Source organism: Lineus longissimus, chromosome 2, assembly GCF_910592395.1.
Source record: "Lineus longissimus chromosome 2, tnLinLong1.2, whole genome shotgun sequence".
Taxonomy (NCBI): domain Eukaryota; kingdom Metazoa; phylum Nemertea; class Pilidiophora; order Heteronemertea; family Lineidae; genus Lineus; species Lineus longissimus.
The window spans coordinates 9,900,578-9,927,717 of NC_088309.1; the positions used below are offsets into that span (position 1 = coordinate 9,900,578).

The window sequence follows — 27,140 nt, forward strand, 5'->3', positions numbered from 1 at the left end:
TATATCATTTCTATACCTCGACCATTGGTGAGACAATAAAGGGAGTTCCAATCGTCGTGTTGGGACATTTTAACATGCAGTCTCCAACTTGCACACTATACGATACTTCAATATTCAGATATGTTTAATAACGTTGCTATTGCCACTCGAAGAGTGATGCGAGGAAAATATCTGTCACTAGTTAAATATATTCTATATCATTTTGATACTGCAACACGGTATGACATGGAACTCAAATTCAACGAAATCGACCAACGTGTTTTCACTCTATGACCTGCATCACACCTTTTAGTCACCGAAAAATAAATAAATGTATGCACAATATTCCGTTAGAGCTTTGACGTATTTTTTGGACACAACCTTTTTTATTGCCTTTGAATTGTATAGGCAATTCCTCTCCCTCGGATCGGAATAGTTGTTTACAAGAAATTCAATATGAAGTGTATTGATAGGTTTTAAAAGCCATCTGGCCACAGTCAGATAGTATAGATATACTGTGAGCATTAACAGCAGCTGCTTTCTTGGGACAATAGTCGCTCAGTGAATTTCAATCTATTTTAAACGACAGTACGTTCTCCTGATCAAGATATCGAACAATCACAGATGTTACATCGGATGTTGTTATGAATCATAATTCTAAAATACCTTTGGGTTGATTTCTCTAAGGTACCCCAATTATCACTTCAAAGGGAAAAAACCTAAGCCTCGTGGTGAGAACAGAGGGCCTTGATAACTCAACCAATACCCTCCTGGGTTATGATTAGCATTACATACATTATTCACTGTCTAGGAGGCATTTCAGAATTGAAATTCAAACCACAGCGTCGGATCCATGTTGAAATACCGACGCCTTCTCGGGTGGCGCTCAAATTCCGTCTGACTCTCTGACGGCTCGGGATTTGACAAAGTTTTAGCTCTACCCGCTGAGTTTTCGGTGTCTCACAGCACCTCCGCTTCAGGTTCAATTCCATTAAAAAGTCAATGCGTTCGAGCCCAAACATCTGCTTGCAAACTACAGAAAGAAACAGCAACAAAATAACAGATTACATGAAAGCAACAACCGTTTCATGGTAAATACTTATAAAGATAATAAGATATGTTTTCAATGCAATTAATGATTGATTGCTAACAGATGGTGCCATTTGAAAGACCATAATACATTGTAGAGATTGATGCGGGAGTAAAGATTAATGTGATTATAATAGAGCTACCTGGAAAAAACCCTATTGTTCATATACATGTACATAAATCTCATTTCAGACACGTAATCTATTTTGTCCGTTTGCACGCCACATGTGTTTATCGGCATAAATCGACAAAAAGCTAGAAAATACGCAATATTATTGTGAAAAATAACATATGATGGCTCATTTTTGGTCAACAGGCATGGAATTATCTCACTCTTTGTCAGTTATAACACGAATGTGCTTTAATAGTTGTATTTTGTCGCGAACATCACCATGCAAAATCACCAAAAACTAATTGAAATTATAAATGTTTTCGTGTCTTACATTCCATCTCAAAGACGACAGAAGCTTTACAGTTTATGCCAGCAAATTATGGAACTCGCTGGACACTAACACCCGCAACAGCTCCACCGTCAGCGAGTTCAAAAGAAGATTAAAAACCAAACTATTTGAACAGTGTTTTTGTTAAGCGCAGCCAGAGTCTTTCTATACAATGTATAGAAAGACTCTGGCGCAGCTGAGCAATTTTTCTAATTGGATTTTGCGCTATATAAATGCTATTTGTATGTATGTATGTAGAGTAGGCATGTCCGTTAAAGTCGAACTATTTTGAAAAGTATGTGCATTAACGACTAAAAAAACTGTAAAGTTTCTCAATCGTCTCAGATTTGTCTCGTTCACCGAGCTTCCACTGATCAGTGCTTGCTCGAAAGAGATAATCGAAGTGATTAATGTTGTGTTGTGACATCTCATGACACAGACAGTCTTGTTTTATCAAAAGACATAACTTGAACATTCATCTACATCAACTATCAAAAGATTCATTGTTTAATAATAGATCACTAACATAAACTAAAGTGGCATTTCTTCCATCAGACGCTGTGATGATAGATGACCAATGTTAAAATATCATGTCGTTCGCCAGTAAAACATCTATCGTGTGCATTTGAACACTGACATTAAAGAGGAAACAAAATATGAATGATGGCATATCTTCAGACGTGCCATCCGCCATTAAAAGTTTTAGATCAATGACATAAAAGAGGAGCCATAAGTAAACTAAGGCATTTCCTCAGACACAGTAATGATGAACGACCAATGCGAAAATATCATGCCATCCGCCATTAAAACATCTACCGTGTTTATTTTTCGATCACTGGCATGAAAGAGAAGCCATGAGTAAAGCCCTTACCTCAGACGCTGTAATATAGATGACCAATGTGAAAATATTGTGTCATCCGCCAGTGAAACATCTATCGTGTTCACGATTAGATCACTGACATAAAAGCAATGACATGAAAGAGGAACCATGAGTAAAGGCATGTCCTACAAGTACGCACTATAATGATAGATGCCCGATCTACATGTATCTTGTTACCCGAGATCACTGACATACAAGAGGAGCCTGAGCAAAGGCATGTCGTAAGACGCAATAATGATAGATGCCCGATGTACATGTATCTTGTTACTCGAGATCACTGACATCCAAGAGGAGCCTGAGCAAAGGCATGTCCTAAGACGCTAAAATGATAGATGCCCGATGTACATGTATCTTGTTACTCGAGATCACTGACATACAAGAGGCATGTCCTAAGACGCTATAATGATAGATGCCCGATCTATCTTGTTTGCTATACATCACTAACATACAAGAGGAACATGGGCAAAGGCATTTCTTCAGACACTGTAATGATGAATGACCGATGTGAAAATACCATGTCATCTGCCAATAAAACAACTGTCGGCGAGAATTAAATTAGTCTGTTGTTTGCAAAGTAAATGTCGTAAATAAACACCAGTCTGTTTTCACATTGTAATGGGCTTTGATAAAAGATAAATATACGGCAAACGCGACTGCAGGTGATATAGCTGAAAATTGACGTCGTAGACTGAAATGTTTGCCTTTTAACTGGGTCGGTTAAAAGACATAGGATCAATTCTGCTGCTGACATTTTCATTACTGATATCGGAAAATTAGCTCTGGCGACTTGGGCGATATCCAGGCGACACCTGACACATATATATGCCCAGAATTCGGCCAACTCCATTCATCGACGTTTGTATAGTACCGCAGAGTTTCATTGCAGGTGAAAGACTCGAAAAAGTCCAATTGCGATTAATAATAGCTGTTGATGAATAGGCTGCATCTAGAAACGGATCATAGTGGACGATGTGTATAGTCACTTGAAATATTGCAATAAGTTGCCGAGGGTTTTCGACATGTACTTACTGCAGTAAGACATTGAAACTTATTAAACGAAGATGCAGTGGATGAGTTAACTTCATGCCAGCCATCCAAGTACTGAGAACGGGAATTTCATGAAGCACGCTTCGTTCAGCGATGACCTGTGACTCTTACGAAAACGTTCTCCGATATCAGTGGGTAATGCACAATAATTCCAGCTGATACCTATAGTAGTCTTAAGAAATTTGACACCCAGAACTTCCATTGTTTTCAAAAATGTACCCATATAAATGCAAAATGCAAAACTGCCTTCAAACTATATTACGTGACAGAAACAATTTTCCCACTCCAGAGACTTCGAGTTGTACTTATTCTGACAACCCGAATAATTTTGTTTCCCATTCAACAAATTTGACAAAAGTGTATCTCGTGTGACCAAACTAATAACTTGACGCCAGTCAGGGCTATACTGGTATACTGGTGAAGACACAACTTGTTTCGCATCTCTCAATTCCCCTTCCTTTAGCACGTGTTCGGTTAAGTTTGCACATTCCTGTCACGAAGGAATTTCATCAGCGTAAGAAAACAAAAACGGAAAAAATATCAAAAAAATAACTTTTTTCGAGGTAGGAGGTCGTCACGCAGGTTGATCGCACATTTGCTGTGTGTGTGATGCTATAATTCTAACCATAAAGAAAAATTTCATTTGTGTGGGTCGTCTTTGCACCTGAACGGAATACCTCAACAAAAATGGTCCACGAAGTATATTCCCAATCAATTTCCGCTTGTTGAACCTGTTTTGGGACAGAAATATTTGAGGTTGGACAAGCTAAAAAGCTCGTGCTTATTCTAATGGAGTATGAGTCAAAGGCGGTACGATGTAATTGCAGTGCTGTGGAGGCAGGATGCTGATGACATCCCCAAAAGCAGGTCATCAAAGTACATTGATAGGTACACTGCAACAATTTTATTTCTCTGTCAACATAAGAGACCATTACGCAATGCCTACCTTCTTTTCTAACACGAGAAACAATTGATGAGGAGACGGAGATTTATATCACACTTTTAAAGCGTCTTCCCAAGATGTACAGCATTGCCAGTAGGAGCTTTTTCAGAAGCTCCATATTCTTTAGGAGCTTTTCAGTCCCCCAAATAAAAAAGAGCACTGATCTGATTCATTTTTGTGCTGGCCCGAGATCGAAGGTTTTTTAAGCTTAAAGTCTTCTTTTTTAAAGAGTGTCCATGTATCTATTCTATTTTTGGATCATAATGTTATTTCGTAACCCTTCCTCGGTAGGATACGTCGGGCCGCAAACGCACTGAAGGAGGCCAACATGCAAACCCCAGCAGCAGCGCGGTAGAGAATATCAAACTGAACGTATCCGCCTAACATGGAACCAGTTGTCAAGCCGAGGTCATAGCAGGCAGCCACGAGACCAAACACCGGGCCGAACCTTGACTCGTGGCGTACATCCGCGATCTCGGACACTATAAGGGTAATGACAGAAAACTTCAGCCCAACGCCGATGCGAAACAAGCAGTGAGGACCCATTGTCTCCCAGATAGAACGGCAGAAAGGATATGATATCAAGGATGTCGCAATTACCCAAGGACCAGCAAAGAAAACTTTCCATTTGCCATAGGTATCGCCGATAGCAGCTCCCACTTTGATTGTGAGTACTTGGACGAGTTGGGCGACTGCAAGTACTACACCAATCTGCCACTGTGCTGCTTTGAAGTTTTTGATAACCCAAACCGTACTTGATGAGATTATTATACCGAAACACGTGTCACATACGAAACATCCAAAGAGAATTGCCATTAGGTATGGATCATTTAGTAACTTGAAGTAAGCCCATAAGGTGCCCGTTTCCTTCTTACTTTCTCTCACGTTTGACTCACTTGAAGTAGGTAGTTTAATCATCATACGCAGAATGCCATCAAGAACAGACAGCCCAACCAGGATGAGAAAGGGTGCCTGTTGGCCGGCGACTTCGTACAGGCTGCCGAATTGATAACCTACCAACGGGGCGATGCTGAAACTTGAATACACCACTGTCATTGCATGTGACCGCTCATTTCCCTTGGGGAATACTGACGCGATGAGAGCGAATCCAGCCACTACCGTCATGCTTGAAGCCACAGCCTGGCCCATCCGTGCTGCAAGGAGGACTCCGAAAGTAGGGGCGAACGCAAATGCAAGAATCACCGTGGCCCCAAAGAAAGAGCCAGCTACCATCACAACTTTTTCGCTGAGTTTGTCTACCAAAACTCCCGCGATTATGTTAGAGAATATCTCCGTTGCTGGCTTAACAGCGCTGGCCAGGCCGACCTTACGCTCTATGGTTAGTCCATTGGTACATTTATTCGCCTTGTAGTCCAAAGAACGAAGTTCTGACATGTTGGTCATACTATCAATGTTTGAGTCTGCGTCTATCTTTGTTAAATTGACATGATACGTTTCTCGACGGAAGGAATGCGATGAATGAATGTATCCAACTGAGCTCCCTTGATGCCAATTGATAAGGCTGTGTGTAGTTTGCAAGAGCGTATCCGTCATGTCATGCCGAGAAGTCAGATTTCTGGTGATGTTGTGCTCCGCTGCTACCGTGTGATCGCAATTAATTGCCATTTGTGTAATCATCGCGGGAAGTATTGGCAACACTGAAGAAGATAACATCAAATCCAAAACATTTGCAATTATTACCACAGCAAGAACAAGGTTACGAGACTGGCGGAACCTGCTCCAACAAGAGGTCACATTTTCTTCATTTTCTTTCTTGATTTCGTTGTCATTGATTTCCAATATGATTGGCATCGTCTTTGGGTCGGTTACTTTCGCCATCGTTAGCAGAATTTTGTCAGAAGATGCAACAAAGGCCACTTTCATGCTCAACAGTAATCCTTAAGGGTCTTAGCATGAATATTATTCAGTCATCCATCACTTATATGACATGTGTATCTGGACCGATCTAAGCGAATCGTCTGCTGAATGAAGGTTTGAGAGATGCAACAGGTGACATCATGGTTATGACAATTGCACATGTTGCTTGAAAGTGATGCCACATACAGGTAAACAAACTGACACCCGTGGTTCATTTTTGTCAATTAGTGCAAAATGGACCAGTGGGGTTCAGTCAAACCCAATGGGTCCACAATAGTTGTTAAAAAAAAAAAGGTTTCGGTTGCCAAAGATCGCGATTCAAATTCCTGTTCGGGATCAAGCCCCTCGGAAACGGATGACAATACGAAGATGAGAGCAAAAGGGCCCTCTCTGCGGAATGGAATGGTGGTCTTTTAAAGACATGCTCTCTATACAAGTAATTTTTGGCTGGCGGTGGACAAAGGCAACAGCGATGAAGTTACTCCTCGAGTGCCCCAGTGTCGTGCAGAATGACTACAAATATTACAAACGTTCTACCTTTTTATCGCAATTACAAGCCAGCTTCCTTGGTGTATGTTCTGCTCGAGGCTAACTTCATAAGAGTCTCATTGTTGATAGCCACAAAAGCGATAAAACGATACCACTGGGAGCAACCTTCCCAGATTAATAATAAACTTTCATGTTGTTTATGTTGCCCAACAACAAAGAAATTCTCAAGTGTAACCAATTTCTCTGATGAATTTATGCCTGTGGTACTTCGGGAGACCAGCTGCTCCCAAGTAACCAGTGCTCATTAATTTCAACGCTTCGTGAATTTGAAAAGAGCGCAGTAAGCCCGGTAAGAAAAGGCGACTCGTGGTATTACCATTTTTTGTGATACGTAAACTGTCATTGCGTGAGCTCTTTTTTATTTTCTGAAATTAAACGCTATTATTCAAATTTGACAATATTCGCGTGCTGACATAAAGGTCATTCTCTCGTCTGCGCTTCGATACACATTTTAGAGTCTGTTCCATGCATCACAGCGAATAGGACAGACAGGGGTATAAAATAATAATCAGTAGACCTCTCATCACCGTAACGAGATAATTAGCCGAAAGTTCTTCATGTAAATCTCTAATGTCACCATAAGCCATCAAATAAATTTACAGCTTTCTGTAGTTAACAGCCTTTTCTTTATTTCATGCGCATAACTGGTACATAACTGCTTAAGTTATGATGCCGACTATTGGCAATGGCCGATGGCAACAGCTGCGGACGTAAGTTTCAGGACAGAGCAATTCAATTTCTCCTTTCGGTGGTTGTATATTTCCGGCCACTTGCATGCAATAGATGTGTCATCCTTGCTGAGTTTTTATGGCATTGGATAATGTACAAATCTCATTATCGTTTAAGTGGTCATATTTCTTAAGGAATAACTACCATGACTACGAACCTGGATTTAATAGCGGAAGCTATTTTCGGCTGTAAAAAATATGAAATCTCAACATGGAGAGAGAAAATCGAGATTATGGCACTTCATGAAGTGATCTATTACAGATTACACTCTGCACTGAAGAAAAAAAGGAGAAAATATTACAGGAATTACAACATGTTTTACGTTCATAAGGCTGTCATAAGCTAACGGCCATCTTGGTTGGAATGTAAAATAGGCAAGTATATATTACCAAGAATTGACAAAGTTGATGGAAGTCGATGAAACGACCTGTGTCGAGACCACATGGCATTAAATTCCGTATGTGTTTCCGCGATGTTCGACTGACAGAAGGTTCTGCAGTCGTTCTGCTTGGAATGTCAGCGGAATACAAAAGTGACCAAATCAATTTGAGTATACATGCAGTAAACGGATGAACATACACATAGTCGACTTTGATAATTTTCTACCGTTAACATCCCATATGACTTTTCAATTTGGAATACCAAGGGGAGTTCTAAACTAACAAAATCCATTCGAGTATATGTACGTAGTGCACTTTGTATACTAACTGATGAATAAATATGGTCGACTTAGAGGATTTTCTACAGTTCACTTCCTGTGTATGTTCTAGTTTGCAAATACCAGGGGAATACTAAAGTAACATAACCCGTCAAGCATTTATCAACAACCTGGGTAAGAACCGGGGTAGAGTCATCCTCTTGCAAACAGGGCCTACAACATGATTCCTCCTTACGCGTGTACGGAGTCCGCGGGAGTAAGTACGAGTGAATGGCCTGATATTGTCAGGATGGGGTAGAGTAGTTCAGGTTGGTTTTCATGTCCTCTTATTATCAGGTTTATTATCCCGATGGTACTAAACATTCAGGGTAAAGCCAATTGCACCTCATCACCTTTGGTGCTTCTGCATAATAGATGATTTTGTATTATAAAGCGATGCAGCTAGATGAAATCGTGGTGTAAAACGGGGATGAAAGTTTCAGCCAATTTGATGTGCATATTGGTGAGGCTTGCGCGATTCAACGTATACCATCGTGGTGATTATACCGGTATTTTGTGAACTAGTTTTTTTGTCGGATCGATATGGAGTAAGTACAGTGTACTCTAAGTAACCAGGCAAGTCAATAACACAGATTTCAACAGACTACGTCAATGTGAACTAGGAAATTGTAGCATTGATGTCACCTACGTGTATAACAGATGTACATTCTGTACCACTTGCATTGCCCATCTGTATTTTGCATTGAAATCGCGTGCAAAGAATAAAACATCGTTAGCCCAATGTTTGTTAAAATGCCTGTATGGTAGTTAAATGATGAGGAAGGTTCTATACGTATAAATTTTCATATTAATCATAATGTTGACCATTAACCTTTTAATTACAGGAAATTGCATATTACTTATTACAAACCCGGCGAACTGGAAATGTATCGTGTGCGGCATCAGATCAAAAATAACCTGCGTGACAATATGTAATAATTTGTCAGGAGGTTGATTAAGATTGTGATGTATAGTAGACAAGGCGCTTCTTAGTACCTTGACTTTTCTGCACGAATACGACGCGTCCGTTACATGTATCTACATGTAGGACAAAATAAGGTGAACCAGAAGAACACAACTTTCATTTTTGGAGGGATTACAGTTAAGCAAGAAGGTGCTCATTGTTTTTTTTTTCTTTCTCTTCAATTGAACGTGACGCATCATGACAAAATACGCGCAACATATCAGTTTAAAAACAGGTATTTGTCAATGATACAAGTGAATGTTTTTTTATTATGTAACATGTCCTTATCATGTTCTCGAAAAATATCAAAACATCTCGGGTTAAGACCAAATTCCACCCCGAACCTTTGGTAAAAGCTCCTCTGGTTGGAGCTTGCTCTGACCAGTTCTGATTTTACATGTAGCAAAGAGACCAGCTGGTGAGGTGTTGTTAATTCCTTCGACAAGAAAGAAACACATTTTCTTTAAAGTGTGAAAATGTCGTAGCCAGTGAGTGAACATATTACAGGTCCCCTCGGGCTAAAAGCGAGTCACGTCTTAGAATATCGAGTTCTTCATCAACCATACTTTTGAAACGGTTTCACATATTATCGGCGACATATACCTTTGGGGGCAATCCGTCAGATTTTGATTCATGCGCATAAAACAAAACTTCGTTGATCATAAATGCCGAAATGACGAAAGAAAAGGCAGCATTTGTTGTGTGTGTTGTTTTTTTGTTTTTCTCGTTAAACATTTCGGCATTTAAAACACGACATGTCGCACGTGTATTCAAACTGACGTGTTTTGAAATTGAAAAGCATGACAAATCTATATACAAAAAATAATTAAACACCACTTCAATAAAACGGTTTTGTGGTGTCACATTCATTTGAAATGTTATGCCTTGTAAATTATATAATCAATAAAATTTAACCTAACATTGTGTTTTGTTGCAGCTGTCTGACTAATTATTGACAAGTAAAGAATGAAATTGCCATCAAAATACTATAGTTGATGCATGACATGATGTGATAGATTGCGAAACTGTTTTTACCTTCACTGCATGCAACTCAAGGTAAAATTCATATTATTTCTGAACTATATATTATCTGTGGATCGGCCGCACCCAGTCAACTACATTACAAAGAAGAGAAAATACGTCGTATATCGTAAGAGCCAATGGGTGATATGAATAAAGACTAGGAAATGCTTTTATCTAAATCTCCATGTACATTTACACTAGGCCTTCCTGTACAAAACCGGAGTAAAAGCATTTGCTAGTCTTTATTCATATCACCCAATGTGTGTTTTTCTTTGGGTAGATTTCAAGAAGTTCGACAAAAAGGAATTCTCTCTTTAGAATAGTCTCAGTTATCAAAAGATTCTGACAACGCGTATACCGAGTGATCCATGCGGGTTTCTGCTTTTTAGTCCTACAATATATAAAGGAGTCCGAGAATGAAACTTAAATGACAGCATGGTTGACCAATCATTGCTACCACGGAGCCTTATTTGTTAAAGTGATAATGCAGTTGTATACCCAGCTAAACGGGTTTTACTCGGCTGGAAGAAAACGTCCCTGATTCCGAATGGTACCGGAAAGATTTTGCACTCATATATGATACTGTAGTATTTGCTGGTTCCCGTAATATTGAAATTCCAATCACATTCAGATCAACAAACCTTGAGGCCAGTTATGATGTATTTTGACAACCTTTCATGACATTTGCGTGATCTCTTTTGCGTGTACGTATCGGTGACACTCTCGGAATAACGATATATCAAATTGCCTTCATAACTTTACATTGAAGAGGGATTTAGGCAAGGTCATGTCTTCGGAAAAAGTGCTTAGTTTTAAGCATTGGCGAGAGCACCATATGTCTTCAATTCCATTATTGCACTTGGCGCATGCTTGAATTTCATACACATGGTTTCAATTCCATTCTTAGCACTTTATAAACATTGAATTAATCAGAGTCTTTCAAATATGATTTGAAAGACTCTGAATTAATGAAGGTCAGGATGGCATCATATTCCAGCCTTAAAACAATAATCACGATGACGATGATAACTTCACAAAGCATATTGGTCCGATTGGTAATCGTAGTCGGCAGCAGACGTTCATATTGAATGCAGCAGATGCTTTTGTTGACTTTGACTATCCGTACCCCCTGCGCTGACATCCCAGGTTATGTCAAGTCAGTAAACTACATCATGACTGGATTTATTACTTGAATCACAGCGGGAAAACTGCGACGATTGTCACAGTTAACTCATCATGAGTTGAATGAAAAACATAACATCGAACGTGACACTCAAAAAAAATTCTCACTTTGCAAAATTAATATTCCTTCAAACAATCATAAAGGGGAAGTTTTTTGAAACTCTATATTTCTCAAAAAAGGACATTATCTGATGGTTCACATGATGAAAAACATAACATTAGATACATTTTAAAAGAATTTTGGGAAGTTTTATACACAAGTTGTTCAAATCGTGTTCGTTAATATTATGGTTCCATCAGATTTTATAGTGTTGGTGATTTTAGTGCGAGTATATACTGACTGCTTGGTCAATAGATGAAGTGTTTTCAAAAGGCGTGCGGTATACATTGGACTATTTGTTAATAACATCAAGTGTATTTCACATCCTCATTATTGCACTTGGCGCATGCTTGAATTTCATAAATATTGAACAGTATTGGACATTACAATAATAAATAGTAAGGCCATCTGCGCGCGCCTTTTATAGGTCACTGCACGAATGGTCAAAAACACATAAAATAACCCTAATGTATCTAGCGCAGCGGACATCCCTTCATTGTGAGCCTTAATTGGCTGGTTAAAGGAATATAATGCACACATTATAACCTTTTGATAATTGGCAACACGTTTGAAAACAGCTGGTTCTCAACGTTATCAATTCTGACCAATGTACAGCTTTTTAATCGATTTCATTCAGCGGTCATCCAGGTTTATATTGTATCGATAATTGACAGATGACGAAACCATAGCATAAAAATAGCGCATTTCAATACATCTGATTAGTGCATTTCTGCACTGAGTTCCTGCTAGAGTGTTTCGTGGGAACCTGCCCACGTACATTATATACCAATTAGAGGTGGCTGTACTGTCCTCCCGTCAGACAACACGCCATGCAACGACGTCCATCGTCCTTGTCATTGATAATGACATTCAAACATTTGTGCAAACGCTGCTGTGAATTGGGTGCGTGAACTTGGTTTTATTTATTTTTTGTACGCAAATAAGGATATCATCAAAATCAAAATTAACTTGCGCATGATTAAACCACCCATGTATTAAACCATCATGATTCGCCTCGGGATACAAACGGGCGTGGTATAGTTGCCATTTACTGCATGTACGGTACGCGAAGTGGATACTATAGTATATACGGAATACTGTACATGTATATGCATCGCTGCCTTTTGGATAGCTAATGAATTCTGTATAAGGTCACCTCACAGCTTGGCAGCGATGCATGCTTTTATATCTGATAGAGTTTGAAATTCTAAAAAGCTATTTTCTTGAAATCAATAGCAAGCTTTTGTTTTCACTCTTTAACAAGTTGGCCGTAAATCACAACTCTGGTTTAGGTATAGACATTAAATCGACAGCCACTTATACAATCATCGTTCGTAACGAGGAAGCAGTGTCAAAATATAGTTTTTTTATACGAGAGATAATTTCCTCTATATAAGTGATTGATGGCAACAGTGATACCACTAGATCATAAACACTCTTCTTTTCTAGGTAAACGAGAGTAAAAACTAAATAATGAAGTATTATCTCGCGTAATTGTGTCCGTCTTTCACGTCAATTTGACTTTGGATTCACCCGTTGCATATTATAGCGTCTCGTCAAAATTTCTTTCCACTGACTTTGGTCGCGCTATACCCGCCTGACCGCATCTCTCCAACTTGATATTGGATGTCGCTCTAGATATTAAATTTTCCTGGCGAGGCGCCTGCATCGACATTTTCTCTGACATGTGTCTTCTAGATATTTTTTGTTGTTGATGCATAAAGTTTGGTCGGAGAGAACATAGTGCTACTTGTAGCATGTACGTTGGGCAGTGATTGCGTTCAAAATGTCTCGGATGAATATCTATGTCTATCAAAACATAGCCCTATGCCCACAAGCGCTTCTTGCCCGTTTTGCAATTTGACGCTCAACTATCATTGTTTGTTTGATGATTGTCAATGTTGACTGAGTAGACGGAACGTAAGTTGCAGCGGAAAACGCGGTGGAGATAGGCCTTTTGTCGACGCGCTATTTTGTTGCCTACAACAAAATTCGCAAGTCTGTGGGGCCCGCTGCAGAGCAGGAACACCGCAATCTCATTGCAACCGACGTGTGTTCGCCGCAACTATAAACTGTGCTTAGATAGTTCGTATATTTTGGCACGTCGCTGTAGTAAAAAAGTTACTCTGCAGCGTATTTAAGCGGCCTTGGCAACGGATATCTGAAGACACGTAAAATCAAGTGACCAATTTATTAAAATAAGGTCAACGAGCAGCAGTCCGCGAAATACCGGTATGTGACTCGCATTCGAGAACGATGAAGAGATGGTAAAGTATTTTAATGCATCATCATCTCTTTCGGCATTATATGATACCAACGAATATCGAGTCCAACACGAAAGACAATCATATTTCTATACCACAAAGTATCATTATTTGTTGCGTGGGCCATTCCTGGTGTTACTTTTTATCGCCCATCTACCACTCTCCCTCTCATTACGATTCGCCTTACGTAGCAACTCATTTTTGGCAAAGAAATGTTGCTGTGCTGGATGCAGTGTAATAAGCCTGACTGTATACCAAGTCGGTTGTCGGGCATCAACAATAGCCGTCCACGTATGCATATCCCTATGTATTTGAATAACAAAACCACTGCAGTTTCCCCCAAAATCGAGTTACAGCCAATTATGTTGAAGTGTCCCTGGCCAATGGAAGTTAAAACGCAGATTCGCATATCTATTGATTAAGATCTCAATATTTTACCTAATACTGCCCATGTCGGAAAATGGTTCAACGTGACTTCGATGGGTCCCCAGTTATACATTGTAACTTACAATTATGTAACCTGGAGGATGTCTGATCTACATGTATATATGTCCTCTAAGCGACTCGCGGTTAGAAAATATTAGAATGAGCAAAGAAAATATAGAACTTGTACGATCAAAAATTATCAAGCAGGCTTATCTCAGGCATAGTTAACATATAAATTCCGGTCGTATGAACTGGATAGAATCGTCCAAAAAGACTCTTGGATCCAAGAGAAATCATAAAAAAGCAATTCCGCTAGAATTCCAGTGAATCGCCCGGCAATCTCGTCTGAGTATCGGGCAAGCGATGACGTGTGTTTTGATCATATTTTGTGAAAACACTGTTCAAGACATGCAGACGATTGGATTGATTAGCGAGTAAGTGACTGGAATCGTGATACAGAAGGAATGGCGTGGAGATGTTCGACCAGTTTTTGATTCGATTCCTTCTGAAAGTGAAATAGGAGACGAGGTCGCTCACAGTCCGGATTCAAATTGATGCCTGGGATAATTTGAAACTGGAAACCTTCCAGATATTTCGATAGTCGAAAATTACTTTTACCACGGATTTATGCTATAAATCCGTGACTCAATCATTTGGCTCTCTTCCTAAAGTGATCCTAGTATACTAATGGCACTGGTTTCCCTAGCTGCGGCTTACTCAGTTACTGAGCCTTCAAGTATCGAATATAGCTTTTTCCTATTGTGTTACATGTTTCTACCTCGATCGCACCGACGAGATGGGTCACCATTTCGGGTCATCCGCACCCGAGCTGCAAGAGGCTGTCAGAGACACGGACCAAGTCCTCAACTACCTCATTGAACGAATAGACGGCTATAACCAATGTCATGGTATATTCTGATCACGGCATGGCAGTACGACGAAAATAAGATCATATATGCCTTAAGCTTGCAGCACACTGGACGCCAACTCCGGCGGCAAGGCGCGTTTTTTGCCGCAAGAGTCCTGAACGCCTGAAAAATCCGTAGTGTGCTACGGACGGCGTCAGGCAAACGCCACTTGCCGCCACTTGCCGCCACTTGCCGCCACTTGCCGCCAGATATCTAGCATGTTTGATTTTTGACGCCTGTAGCGGCGTCTGAACGCCAGTGAACGCAAGAAGAATCCAGGTGTGCTACGGATCGCCGCCAGAGTTGGCGTCAACCAGCGCCAACGGCGAGGCTTTGGCCAATCAGCTTGCGTCTTGACGTCACATGCTATCAAAATGGCAGCCCCCACGATTCTTGGAAGTGGCGGAAAAGACGCTACTGGACGCCAATTCTGAGTAGGTGTGCTATGAGCGCGATCCACTGCCGCCAACTCTGGCGTCGAGCGGCGTTCAGTCGCGTTCAGTCTGACGCGCCTTGCCGCCGAAGTTGGCGTCCAGTGTGCTGCAAGCTTTAGACAGAGGTAAGTCGAACGAACCTGCATGCGTCACATGGCGGTGCAGTCGATACTATTGCATATAAGCTTACTGCACTGAAAAGGTTTTGACTGAGGTAAGTCGAACGAACCTGCGTCACATGGCGGTGCAGTCGATACTATTGCATATAAGCTTACTGCACTGAAAAGGTTTTGACTGAGGTAAGTCGAACGAACCTGCGTCACATGGTGGTGCAGTCGATACTATTGCATATAAGCTTACTGCACTGAAAAGGTTTTGACTGAGGTAAGTCGAACGAACCTGCGTCACATGGCGGTGCAGTCGATCCTATTGCATATAAGCTTACTGCACTGAAAAGGTTTTGACTGAGGTAAGTCGAACGAACCTGCGTCACATGGCGGTGCAGTCGATCCTATTGCATACAGTAAGCTTACTGCACTGAAAAGGTTTTGATTGCAGCCTACTGCTTTGATTTGCATTATACTGTCTTAGACGACACGAAAATAAAGCAAACTTGCTACTTTTAGATGCATATACAATGTAAAACATAGGCCTATCTGTTATGGTACATCGTGTTAAAAACCTGTATATATGCTGTCAGCAATTGATACTTTATATTTACATATTTCGGCCTAAAGGAAGCGATATATCATTGATATATATCCGGCATACCTCGAAGATACACCAGCAACTACTGTCAAGATGGCAAGTTGTGGCGGAGGCAGATGGGATGACTACAGACAGTTAAAACTGATAGCAACAGTTGTAACGATCGGGCATAACTGTCAAGAGATCATCAACAATAGAGTAGGTAATAAAATATGAGAGTACAATGTATAATGTACATGATAAAGGAAACCTTGGTAACGTATAGTTGTCCGAATTTCTTGCTAGAATATGATAATAATGCAACCAAAGAATGACTTCATTAGCTCTAGTGCCGCTATCCAATGTTCTATTGGTTCGAACTCTAGGGGTCACGGGTTCGAACCCCAGAGTCGACGTGAGACTCGGGTAGGTATCTTTGTCTAACCTGCCTCAATCCGGGTATGATTACGAGTACCGTTTAGGATCTACTGAAGGGATTCTTCAGGATAGACTGCGGGGTTACTAAATATGTATTAATTCGTGATTTTAATGTATTTGTTCTCATTTCTGTTCAATTCTAACACTTGAATTCAAGCCAAATATGCTTTATTTTGAGGAAAAAACATAATATAGGAGTTCAAGAACATATAGTTATTCAAAACTTTCGATCAACGTTCTAAACAGTTACAATACAATGAAGATAAAAAAGAAGTTTTATGAATGACGGTGATGAAATGAAAACAGCAACTCACTCATCATTTGTTTAGAGAATCCAGGTAAGTCCGCTCAATCTGTATCCGAGCAGGTCACTGCGCCCTGTAAATCCCAGTCAGGAGCGCAACAACATCACAGAAGATCCAAACAAGTGTGGTTTCATTCCTGGGACAACATTCTATCTAAACAGTGACGATTGAAAAGTTCTTAAAATCAATATGATGCGACGGCTGTTACTGCTGCTTGTGGCCTAGTGGGAAACGGCGAAACTAGAGTTATCGCTGCATCCGTGTGATGCTGCGATGAGAACACAAATTATACTAATGATGCTGCAATTGATGAATGTCATTAGCTTTATAGTCATCGAGGTTAAAGACTCTCACAGCTAAACGCGTCCGGTTAATTGTAATGGTGATATTCAAGGCAATCCTTTATACCATTATCGTACTTTTTTTAATCGGAATGTATCAAAGTAGAACTCTTCCCAGCCCTCTCCATGCGCATTATCTTTTCTCAACATAACTTTTTGTGTACAAAGCGTCGTGTTTTTTACCATGTTGGCCTGAAAACAAAAATATAGTTTTGAATACTTCAACAATGGTTATTTCCAAAATGAACAAAAAGCCCACATACACGCAAGAAAGTTAAACAGATTAGACGGAAAAGGTATCGGGTTTCGAAATTTCCTCATGCCAGTATAATTGACTGGGGTGATTGGAAGTATAAAAAGTACCCTTTGCGCCACTTCATGTGGTGAAACATCGGTGCGAAAGACACCCGACCTGGGTATCAGCTAGGTATTTAACGATATGGGGCCGCTCTTTTTTGGATATCATGCTAAATTATAAGAAGAATGGAATTTCAGGTCTGTTTTGAAGCATCCTAACAATATACTCCGCATGTCGATATTTCAATGACGTATACAGGAGTAAAAAAGCCTGATCACATTGGAAGGTTTTGAAGAAGAAAGTAAGGTTTGCTTCGCTAATTCTACCTCGAATTGTTAAGTGCAATAACGCTTGATCTGATTAGCAAGATGTCAACTTGCTTTCTTGAAAATTTGCAGCGCAGCTGGGTTGTTGCTGTCAACATCAACGACGCGTATCACGCTAATATAGAACTTCCAGCGTCATTGCCTTCGTTAGCCTCCGCCCATATTGACGCCTGTTGTCTGGAAGCTGAGCAATGTAAATACATTGAGGGTGGTCAAGATGTATAGACCTGGCCACAAATGAGATATAAGAATGCATGACATTGTCTTGTAACGACCTGACAAGTGGAAGTAACGTACATGACAAGTGGAAGTAACGTACATGACAAGAGAAAATGACGTACGTTATTTTCCCCTGGACATGACGACAATGCTATCCAATCGAAACGCTTTGACCATCAACGACTGGAGGTAATCAATTCGCCGATTCCGGAGCTCATCTTGAAAATGTTTCGAGTACGATCATTTTCTCCCATGGGTTTATGCGTGATCCCTTCACCGGCCGCTGCGCTCACCTGATCTCTTGCTAACATCATCACACTCCCCTCGTCGCACTCGACCCTTATAGAATGAGACTTTAGTGTGTCTGGCATTGTTGTGATCAGACATTAGAGCCATCAAACAAATCAATTGCATCCTAAGAAGTCTTTTGCTGGTGATTACTGGGTTCGAGCACAATTCGTCAGAGTCATCTGTTTTGTTTACTCCACATTTGTATCCTGACTCTTCTATAGATCGGCTGCGCAAACACTTGCTCGATGGATTGGTGAATTCAGCGTTCACCATGTTGAATTCAGAGTTTACCATGCTCACCATGGTGAATGTAGAATTTTCATCATGCTCACCCTGGTAAAATATTTCTCACCGTCCCAATTCACCGTGGTGAAGTGCTGTCAGTTTACCATGGTGAATTGTGGATTTATCATGAAGAAATTGAGACACATTTTTCCTAAGGATAGTGCCAAGTCAAGGAATCCATTCCTTCAAAGTTATGATCACGGGATAAGAATGGGGTATAGTGCTTGATCGTGCCAAAAGTAACATTTTTGTTACATTATCTTCAGTTTGAGTTTTCGATTCTTTTCGTTATAACTCTTATGATTGTTTGGTCTTGTGCTAAGTCATGGGGTTGCTTTCTTCATGTCCATTTATCCGAGGGGTGCGAAAATCCTAAAGTCTCTATCATCACCTAATTAGATCGGCATGGATTTGTTTCACCTTTTTAGTCATTGGTAAAGTTTTATTCAAATGTATCAGAAAACTCTGAATCTAACTTTTATCAGTGATAAAAATACACCTGCCTACAAGTTTATATTGACCATGAACATACAACTTAAAAAACGTAATTTGTAAAGCTATATTTGTCGACTTCAAAACATCCGCAATGTTGAACATCAACTTCATGATAAGTGAAAAGCTACACTCAAAATATTGTAATATACTGTAAAATTGAGTGTCAATTTCAACTAACTGGAGTACCAAGAGCATTGTTTCCCCGCTACTCTGTACTATATCTGATTTCCGGTGACCGAGTGAGCGGCAAAACCTCATGCTAACATCGATTATATATATAGAGTTGTTGACGTTGAAAGCTCAACGTGTTATTTATTTGATTCAATGCCTATTATGAATGTGGTACTGAAATCCGTTTAGACTACTCAATCGAAGTACTTGCACTTGATATTGAACCAGCTAGCTAAACAACCTTAGCTTGTCAGCTTCGAAACGTATTCACGTATATTGTACGAGTATTACTAGCTAGGCCGGACACTGTTACCACCGTTACTGAGTGAATGAAGATATCAACCAAGTCATATCTGATATTCCGACATCTCCTTGATTCCTTGTTATTAGTTTTATATTCACCAATATACCAAAATGAATCAAATATGAAAGTAAGGTTATTAGTGGTGTGACATCTTTAGATATGACGGCTTCGTGGGTAATGTAGTCGCAATGAAGGATGCATGCTGTTGAATGACGACAGCGAGGAAAAGCAATTTCAATACGCCGTGCTGTGCAATACGAAATAGGCAGGTATCCCTAGCTGCGAACGACGAAGTATCGAAAGACGAAGTACGAACAACGAAGATCTCTCTCGTCATCAGTCATGTGCTTATTCATTTAAGAGACACTCGTAAAGCGTCTTTTATACAAACGTAGATGTAAAAAGAGGAATCTGGGACACTTTCAGAAGAAGTTAACCAAACCAGAGGGCTAGATTACATAGCGTACCAATCTAGTCATGCCTGTAGGTGTCCGTCTATACTACTCTAGTTTGGTGTGAAACAGCCCTCACGATGACGCCGTTGACTGCATGGTGGCAAGCCGGAGCAATTGGCGTTGTGCACTGCTTCATATCTTCCTATATTCATTCTGTTCGAATTTGAATATGACACTTCCTTGGCTCTGGGAAAGGTCCATTGGTTCTACTCAAAAATAAGAAAATTACTAAATGGAGTGTTTGTCCGCAAACAATAAGTTTTCAATTTGACGACGATACAGAACGCTGTGAATTTTTGTAGGCAACATCTCCCGCAATCATCACACGGGCAGAAGTGTTTTCTTTATTCGTTGGAGTGCGAAATGATAAATGCTATCATCCAGGCTGCCTTCGGTCTGACTCGAGATTACAGATGTGAATATCGACAACGAAAGATGCAATTTTGCACTACGGCTAACTCTGTCATTTGGAAACAAAACTGTAATCATCTTGCGTCAATATCGACATCTCAGGAGGTCGCTTTGAGCTGAAATCAGCCCGCTTCGCGACGCGGGATAATGGAACTGTCATGCCTGTAGGTGTCCAAAGACAGATCATGATCAAATGAATATAATCTTTGCCCGGCGACCGTTCCTTATTCACAAGGATTTCGGTGTCCCGCTGATCTATGTGCATCAGACCAAAAAGAGCGCGATATAATTCTTCAAGACGACGGTGGTGAGTCGGGCAATCTACGTCATACCTCTTTCAGAGACTGGGGCGTTTGCAACCATAACCGATTGATACGACAGTGAAGAGTATCATCACTTAATGAAAAAGACTTTTAGCTGGGTTTTGTGTCAAGGGAACTGTCATAACTGGATAATCTATTCATGGGTGAATGCGTTACTGTTTCTGGGTAAAATGGTATCAGTCAGCAATAACTGATTGGCAGGGAATTCCGACAGAAAAATTTAAGATGTAATTTGATCTTTCTGCTTTGTCTCCATCTTGCCTTCCAGCCTCCTTGCGCCGGACCGGAAGTCTTTATTTGATGACATGGTTCCGGAGGAATATCATGTCTGCTCAGCCTCGTCCGAAGTCATTGCGCCTCCGCCAATTCCTGACGCAAGGTGGTTTTACCAGGCTGATGTCTGCTTTGGAGAATGCATGCCTTCCGCTCTGACACAAAAGCGCCACGATGCATCATTCTGACTGGAAGTGTACACGTCAGTATGTCAGTGCAGCATTTTTACGAAATCTCTAAACTTTCAATTTGCCGTCAAATCATAAGTAACAGAAGTTGGCCATCTGCGAAAGAATCTCTTTATACGCAACGCATGTCTAGTATAATCATCATCACCATCATTACCGGCGTCGTAACGCCACCTCATACGAAACTACTGGCATACCATGCCACGCTCTCATTAAAGTTTTGAAAGCAAACTTAATGGAGATTCCAATCTATTAATTCTGTCTAATTTGTGCAATGGTTCAGTTTCATCACATTTAGCTCACGAAGAAGAAGATTTTAGTGATGCAATTTGAATTTTGTAACAGCACCCCAAAACTGGCACCAGCTTACTTTCACACCATCAACAGCAAATAAATCTCTATAATTAGTTCTCTGATTAGGCATCTATTTCACGAAATATATCACTTGATTCATCTCTACAAGGCAATAAATTAAATCTTAAGCATTCTTTACATGTTAATATTGCTATATAAACAGTTTGCCAAGGAAGTCGTATCTCCTACATGTTGCAGTGAAAGTAAGCAACCATTCCACGAAATCAAACTGATCTGAAATGTGTAATTAAAACTTCATACTCGTCCTCTTGTTTACAAACATTACTCCTCGAACACGTATCAAACAAACCTGATCCAAGGATCCTAAATATACACGATAATGCATTAGTGCAGTATTGTAATATGAAATTCAGCTGGTCCCAGGTCTAAACTGATTAATATCAAAATTGCACTTCACCCGAATAAAATCATAATATTTATGATCTGATCCTTTATCTTGTTTTTGGAATCAGTTGAAAAACGCTCATTAGCCATTTCTATCTGGTGAAACTGTATAAACAAAGTAAAGTTGGCCTCCCTTTGCTTCAGTTTTTTGGTAATGATGTGACATTCAATTGGAACATAGGCACACGGATTTAAAAACTAAGCTGAGAGCTATACATCAATGTTTTCTTAACTGAAGCTCTTTAAACAATATTGGTCGATTAAATGCAATCACTTGTAAGAGGCTTCTTCCGACTTCTTAACGATTTCTCTAACTCTTTCCTGATTTATCCGACAAAAGACCGACATTGTCCGACTTTTCCCTGAAATGTCGGACATTTGTCGAAAATATTAGGAAAGTCGGAAAAAGCCTCCAAAACTGGTGAATGTAGAAGGCTACCGGAAACACTGGAGGAAACCTATACTGTGTAGCAATAGTGCTTATGCATGTAAGCTTGTGAGGTTTTCTGAAGGGAAAAGTAGAGGGATGTCATTTTGTGATGGGTACCAGGGAGGGAGACGTATTAAATACGGGCAATATTCTATGATTGAAGAATTGTATCCCCCAGGCTTTTACACACCATGTCATCAGGAATTCGTGAATGAGAAAGAAATATCAACAGCTTGTTGAGCAGCTTAACCATTCACTGCTCTGCCGCATTTATTTCTTACGGCCGCGTCAGGAAATCTTGGTTGCATCCTTGTCATCGCGGCCACTGATTAACAGAGCCTTGTCGACAAGTTGGCCAAACACTCGACTTTGTGTTTCCTAATAATGGCAGTCATTGGCATTATGAGGCAGGATTGCTCAAGTGACAAGCACAAACAGAAAGCTATGAGAAACATCCGAGAAATTTAATATGGACAAACCAAGGCAGAAGTTCTCTTGAACGGTACGATGTTGACAATCTTCTCCATGGTGTCCTGGGAAATCGCTTACTTTCTTAGACATCGATTAGTTTAGTTCGTGCTTGCATGTAATAACATGTAAAACATTTACAAACTCTCTCAGCAAGAATCACGTTTGTTCATTAAAAAATTTACTATTTTTGATTCTATATTGTCGATAGGTCCAATTCTTGCATGTATATAATAAAAATGTACAACATCTACAACCAATGGATCGGTTTTATTTGTTTCATAAAAGATGTATCAACAATCTAGCTCCAGTAAAGAAATATTACCTAAGTTCTTATTAGCTATAGAGATTTGTCAAATAGAGTTTTCCTATTTCTTTGATCAGCAATTTGGTACAATGCAATTGGTAAACGATCGATGCACATGATCATTCATAGGTGTAGGGCTGACGACCGATGACTCCATTGGCCATTGGTTAAGATAACCCAGTTATGACTTTACCGAATGTGACGGTTATTTTTGTATTTTTGTGTAGACCTCGTTATGCCAACATCAAACACTGATGTGCTTTTCTAAAAGTTAAGACAGTAAGCTTCAAAGATCCCTCGCTACGAAAAAACAATTAGAAACTTATGTCTATACTTTAGCAAGAATAACCTTACCCAAAGACAGATGTTTGTGATCTGTGGTCGATCAGACCATTGGGTTACTGGGGAATCCAACTTGATAAGCTAGCAAGGTGCTTTGTATTTTGTATTTGTTTCTCTTAAGGTGGTATTTCATAGTACCTACCTTGAAACTTCTGGCCGAATTGAGTTGATGACTACCAGAATTCGTCGGAGTTTGGTGAAAATAGAAAGTACTTAGCTGCCGGCATCCTACAATATAGTCAATCTACCAGTATTCCCAGGTGTTATGAGCAGCCATCTCACCGGAAAAGCGATTATTTCTACAGGATTCGTGGACCAGTGTCGTTGGGTCAGGCCAACTATGAGAATTTATATCTTCTTATGAATGATAAAGTGTAGGAACACCTCTGAGCAGTCCTAGTATGTATTCTTCTATCCAAAAGATGAATCTTGGAAACTTCTGTTGAAAGAAGTGTTATTGATTTAATGGATGAGAGCGCTGCTTTCGCACAACTAAAAGAATATCAAGATATTGGGCGAAATCTTAGACTTCGTGCTGTACCACGATCACTTCACGAATAATCCACTATAAAGGGCATTTAACTTGCAGACACAAGCTGGACGTATTAAAGCTTAGAGTAGGCTGCTTACTCTAAGATGGTGAGGGAGATTCCATACCTCCAATCAATCAAGTTATAGATATACGGAACATGCCTGCACATACAAAGTTTTTGAGTGACGAGACAAATCGGATTTGAATATTTTGCAACAATCAATTACATGTAAGTACATGTGTATCTCATGACCGTGTCATCATCCGCACCGGCCAGAACTCATGCCCGTGATGACACAATCGATACTTACATGTACTTTACGGTTCCGGCACAAAAACAAGTATATGCGTGACATCGTATAATGATCCAGCTCTGAAATAAAGTGATCTAGTAATTGCCAATGAGCGAGGTCTAATAGTGGTTTCGATTGTCCGAGGGTACTGCCGTCGGATCACGCCACAATATCCCCTGGCGCATCACTTGGTCACGTTAGCCGTGTCAGGTCGTCGATGTGCGTGCCATGAGATAGCAACGAGTACTTTACCCTGTGAATGTTTTGTTAATGCTGTCTGTAAAAACGTGGATCAGTCACATTTAAAGTGGATTCTATGCGCACAGATTGAAATCGACACTTGTCGCGATCCATGTCTAATAAGTGCTTGCAAGGCGATTTGAGGTTTTTTGAGAATCCGAGCATATCAATGCAGTTCTAATCAACATTGAGTCTGAACATAGGAATGCATTAACTCATAATTACGTTTACAACAGTGCTCAAGCCTTTGTATAAGGACACTCCTCGCAACAAAGTATATCAACCTTTCTTTGAGATTTCGGGTAACAGCCTTTAAACATATATAGGACGTCTACTTGATATTACGACGAACAGCCAGTGGAGAGTGGCAGAAGTCCCGCTAGTGGAGCTGATACGCCCGAAACCCATTCCTTACTTTTTTGTTTCCGTTTCTCACGCAGGCGCGTTGCGCTGCTGGAGTTGTGCATATACTCGCAATATAATTGAAATACACGTACATTCTATTCATGACACAACCGTGTTCGGGCTTGGAAAATGGCACCAAGGGCCAGGATGAGGAATCATTTCGAGTTTTGTAGAACCTGAGCACTCTTTTAGTTTTGGTCACCTATTGTCTCACTTAAAGATGCTACGCTATCATTGTAATCATTACATGTAAGCAAGCTCAAGTTCTCTATCTCGAAGGAAAACGATCAAGCTCTTTGATTGATAGACTCTGGTTTAACCCATGACGACGGAACATTTCGAAAAATAGTCACGGTCGCGTTACAGAGGTACTGAAAGTTCACGCTCGATGTAACACTTAACCACGCACCTGACGTAAGAAGCTGGTGCAAATACGTCAGCCAACACGCCGAGATTGGTCCATACGTCCAACGTACGCCGAAGGTTTGGCATTACACCAAAGGTTTTGCAAAAGAACACGCCGAAGTTAGCAACTCACCAACGGTTTTTTAACAGCAAAAACTGAAGTTTTCTTACCCATTCCGTAGTTTTTGGCACGTCACAGACGTAGGTCGAGGAAAGAAAACCCCGGCTGGTTCATAAAGCAATGCTGACGGATTCTATTTTTCATACATCGTCGGGATATTTTCCTTACTGGATTCAATCACTGCTGCTAACGCAGGAGTTACATCAGCGTGGTATCTTTCAACGCAATTAGCTCTACCGATTCGCCCAAGACACCTGCAACGCGAATTATCCCATGATGAGCGGTCTTCGGAGTTTTTCTAGCTACTTTCTTCTTTCATTAAAACGCTGTGCCGGGTATTCCTAACTAACCACAAACGTGAAATTAACCATTATGATGTTTTGGTTAGGTCTTACTCGTGAGGATACACCTTCAAAAGGTTAGCGGTGAAAAAAAGTATCTCGGAATAAAATAAACCAGTTTACCAGCGTTTCTATCTCGAGCGCTTTTTCATCCAAAGCGGCAGGCTGTCTTAATCTTCAGGTATTCTTTTGGAGTCAATTTTCAGGCAAAAACTGCTGTTGATACTTCCTTCTTTCAAACTCAAACCTCAATTCCGTATACTGTTTTCAATAAGGTACGCGTAGTGTGCTCACAACCAATCAACCAATTTGAGACTGAGTCTTGACGTGACATTCCGTATTCCTTTCCCGTTGGCCTGCTTATAATGGGCCATTCACACAGAACCAAACCAAACCGAAATTTTGACTTGTGGTTTAAACTATACACCTTTCTGTGCATCTTAAGACACGACAACAATATGAATCCAGACGTTTAAAAAAGCATAATTCGATGATACGAGAGACAATAAAATTACTAGTTAAGAAAAAGAGGTTGATCGCTTCCATATGCCGCGATCAATCCATACCTTCTTTTACACTCGGCCACCAACTCCTATCAATGTATTGTTGTTTTTTTCTGGATCAGGTAGATATAAATAAACATTGCCGTAGTGCACTTCTTATGCATGCGAATTCGCTGAAATGTGGCATTTTACATTTGATTTTCATATCAGACTACACATAACGGCATCAATTTGTTGAAATTTATATTCAGTAGACGTATTCACACAATTGGAAATTTTCGGAAACTAGCCCAATTTCAATTTTTCTAAATAACAAGAGTATAAGCTGTAGGTCCTGTGAAAGCTCAATCTTTGGACTTTTCCGATCGTGAGGAAAGCACCATTCGTATATTCTGTCGACAATGTATTATGCTTGATCAGAGTGGCCTCTTTTTCTGCCAAAATAAAGTTTGATGGATGAGGTTTTCAAAATCTTTTCCGTTATGATAAACAATATGAAATCCGTTTCACCTTCACACTCTTAGATATTGATTTTATAAAGCATCCGTCTTACCTTTTTCATGAGCATCACATCGCGGTGATTGAAGCCCTAATAAGAATCTTGCCTAATATTCCTTGACCGTTTCCAACATTGTTATTCATAATCCAAGTT

General features: G+C 40.2%; 1 protein-coding gene across 2 annotated transcripts in view; it reads right to left on the reverse strand.

Annotated features, from left to right (window-relative positions):
* LOC135482570 (potassium channel subfamily K member 18-like) overlaps positions 1 to 27,118 on the reverse strand; it is a 72,285-nt gene extending 45,167 nt beyond the window's left edge. Inside the window, exon 1 of one of the 2 annotated variants that reach the window (XM_064762715.1) lies at positions 27,042 to 27,118. The gene's annotated coding sequence lies outside the window, so the exon portion shown is untranslated. Of the gene's footprint in view, positions 1 to 16,971; positions 17,096 to 27,041 lie in introns of those variants that run through there. The other variant, XM_064762713.1, reaches the window with a different exon arrangement.
* Positions 27,119 to 27,140: the final 22 nt, after the last annotated feature.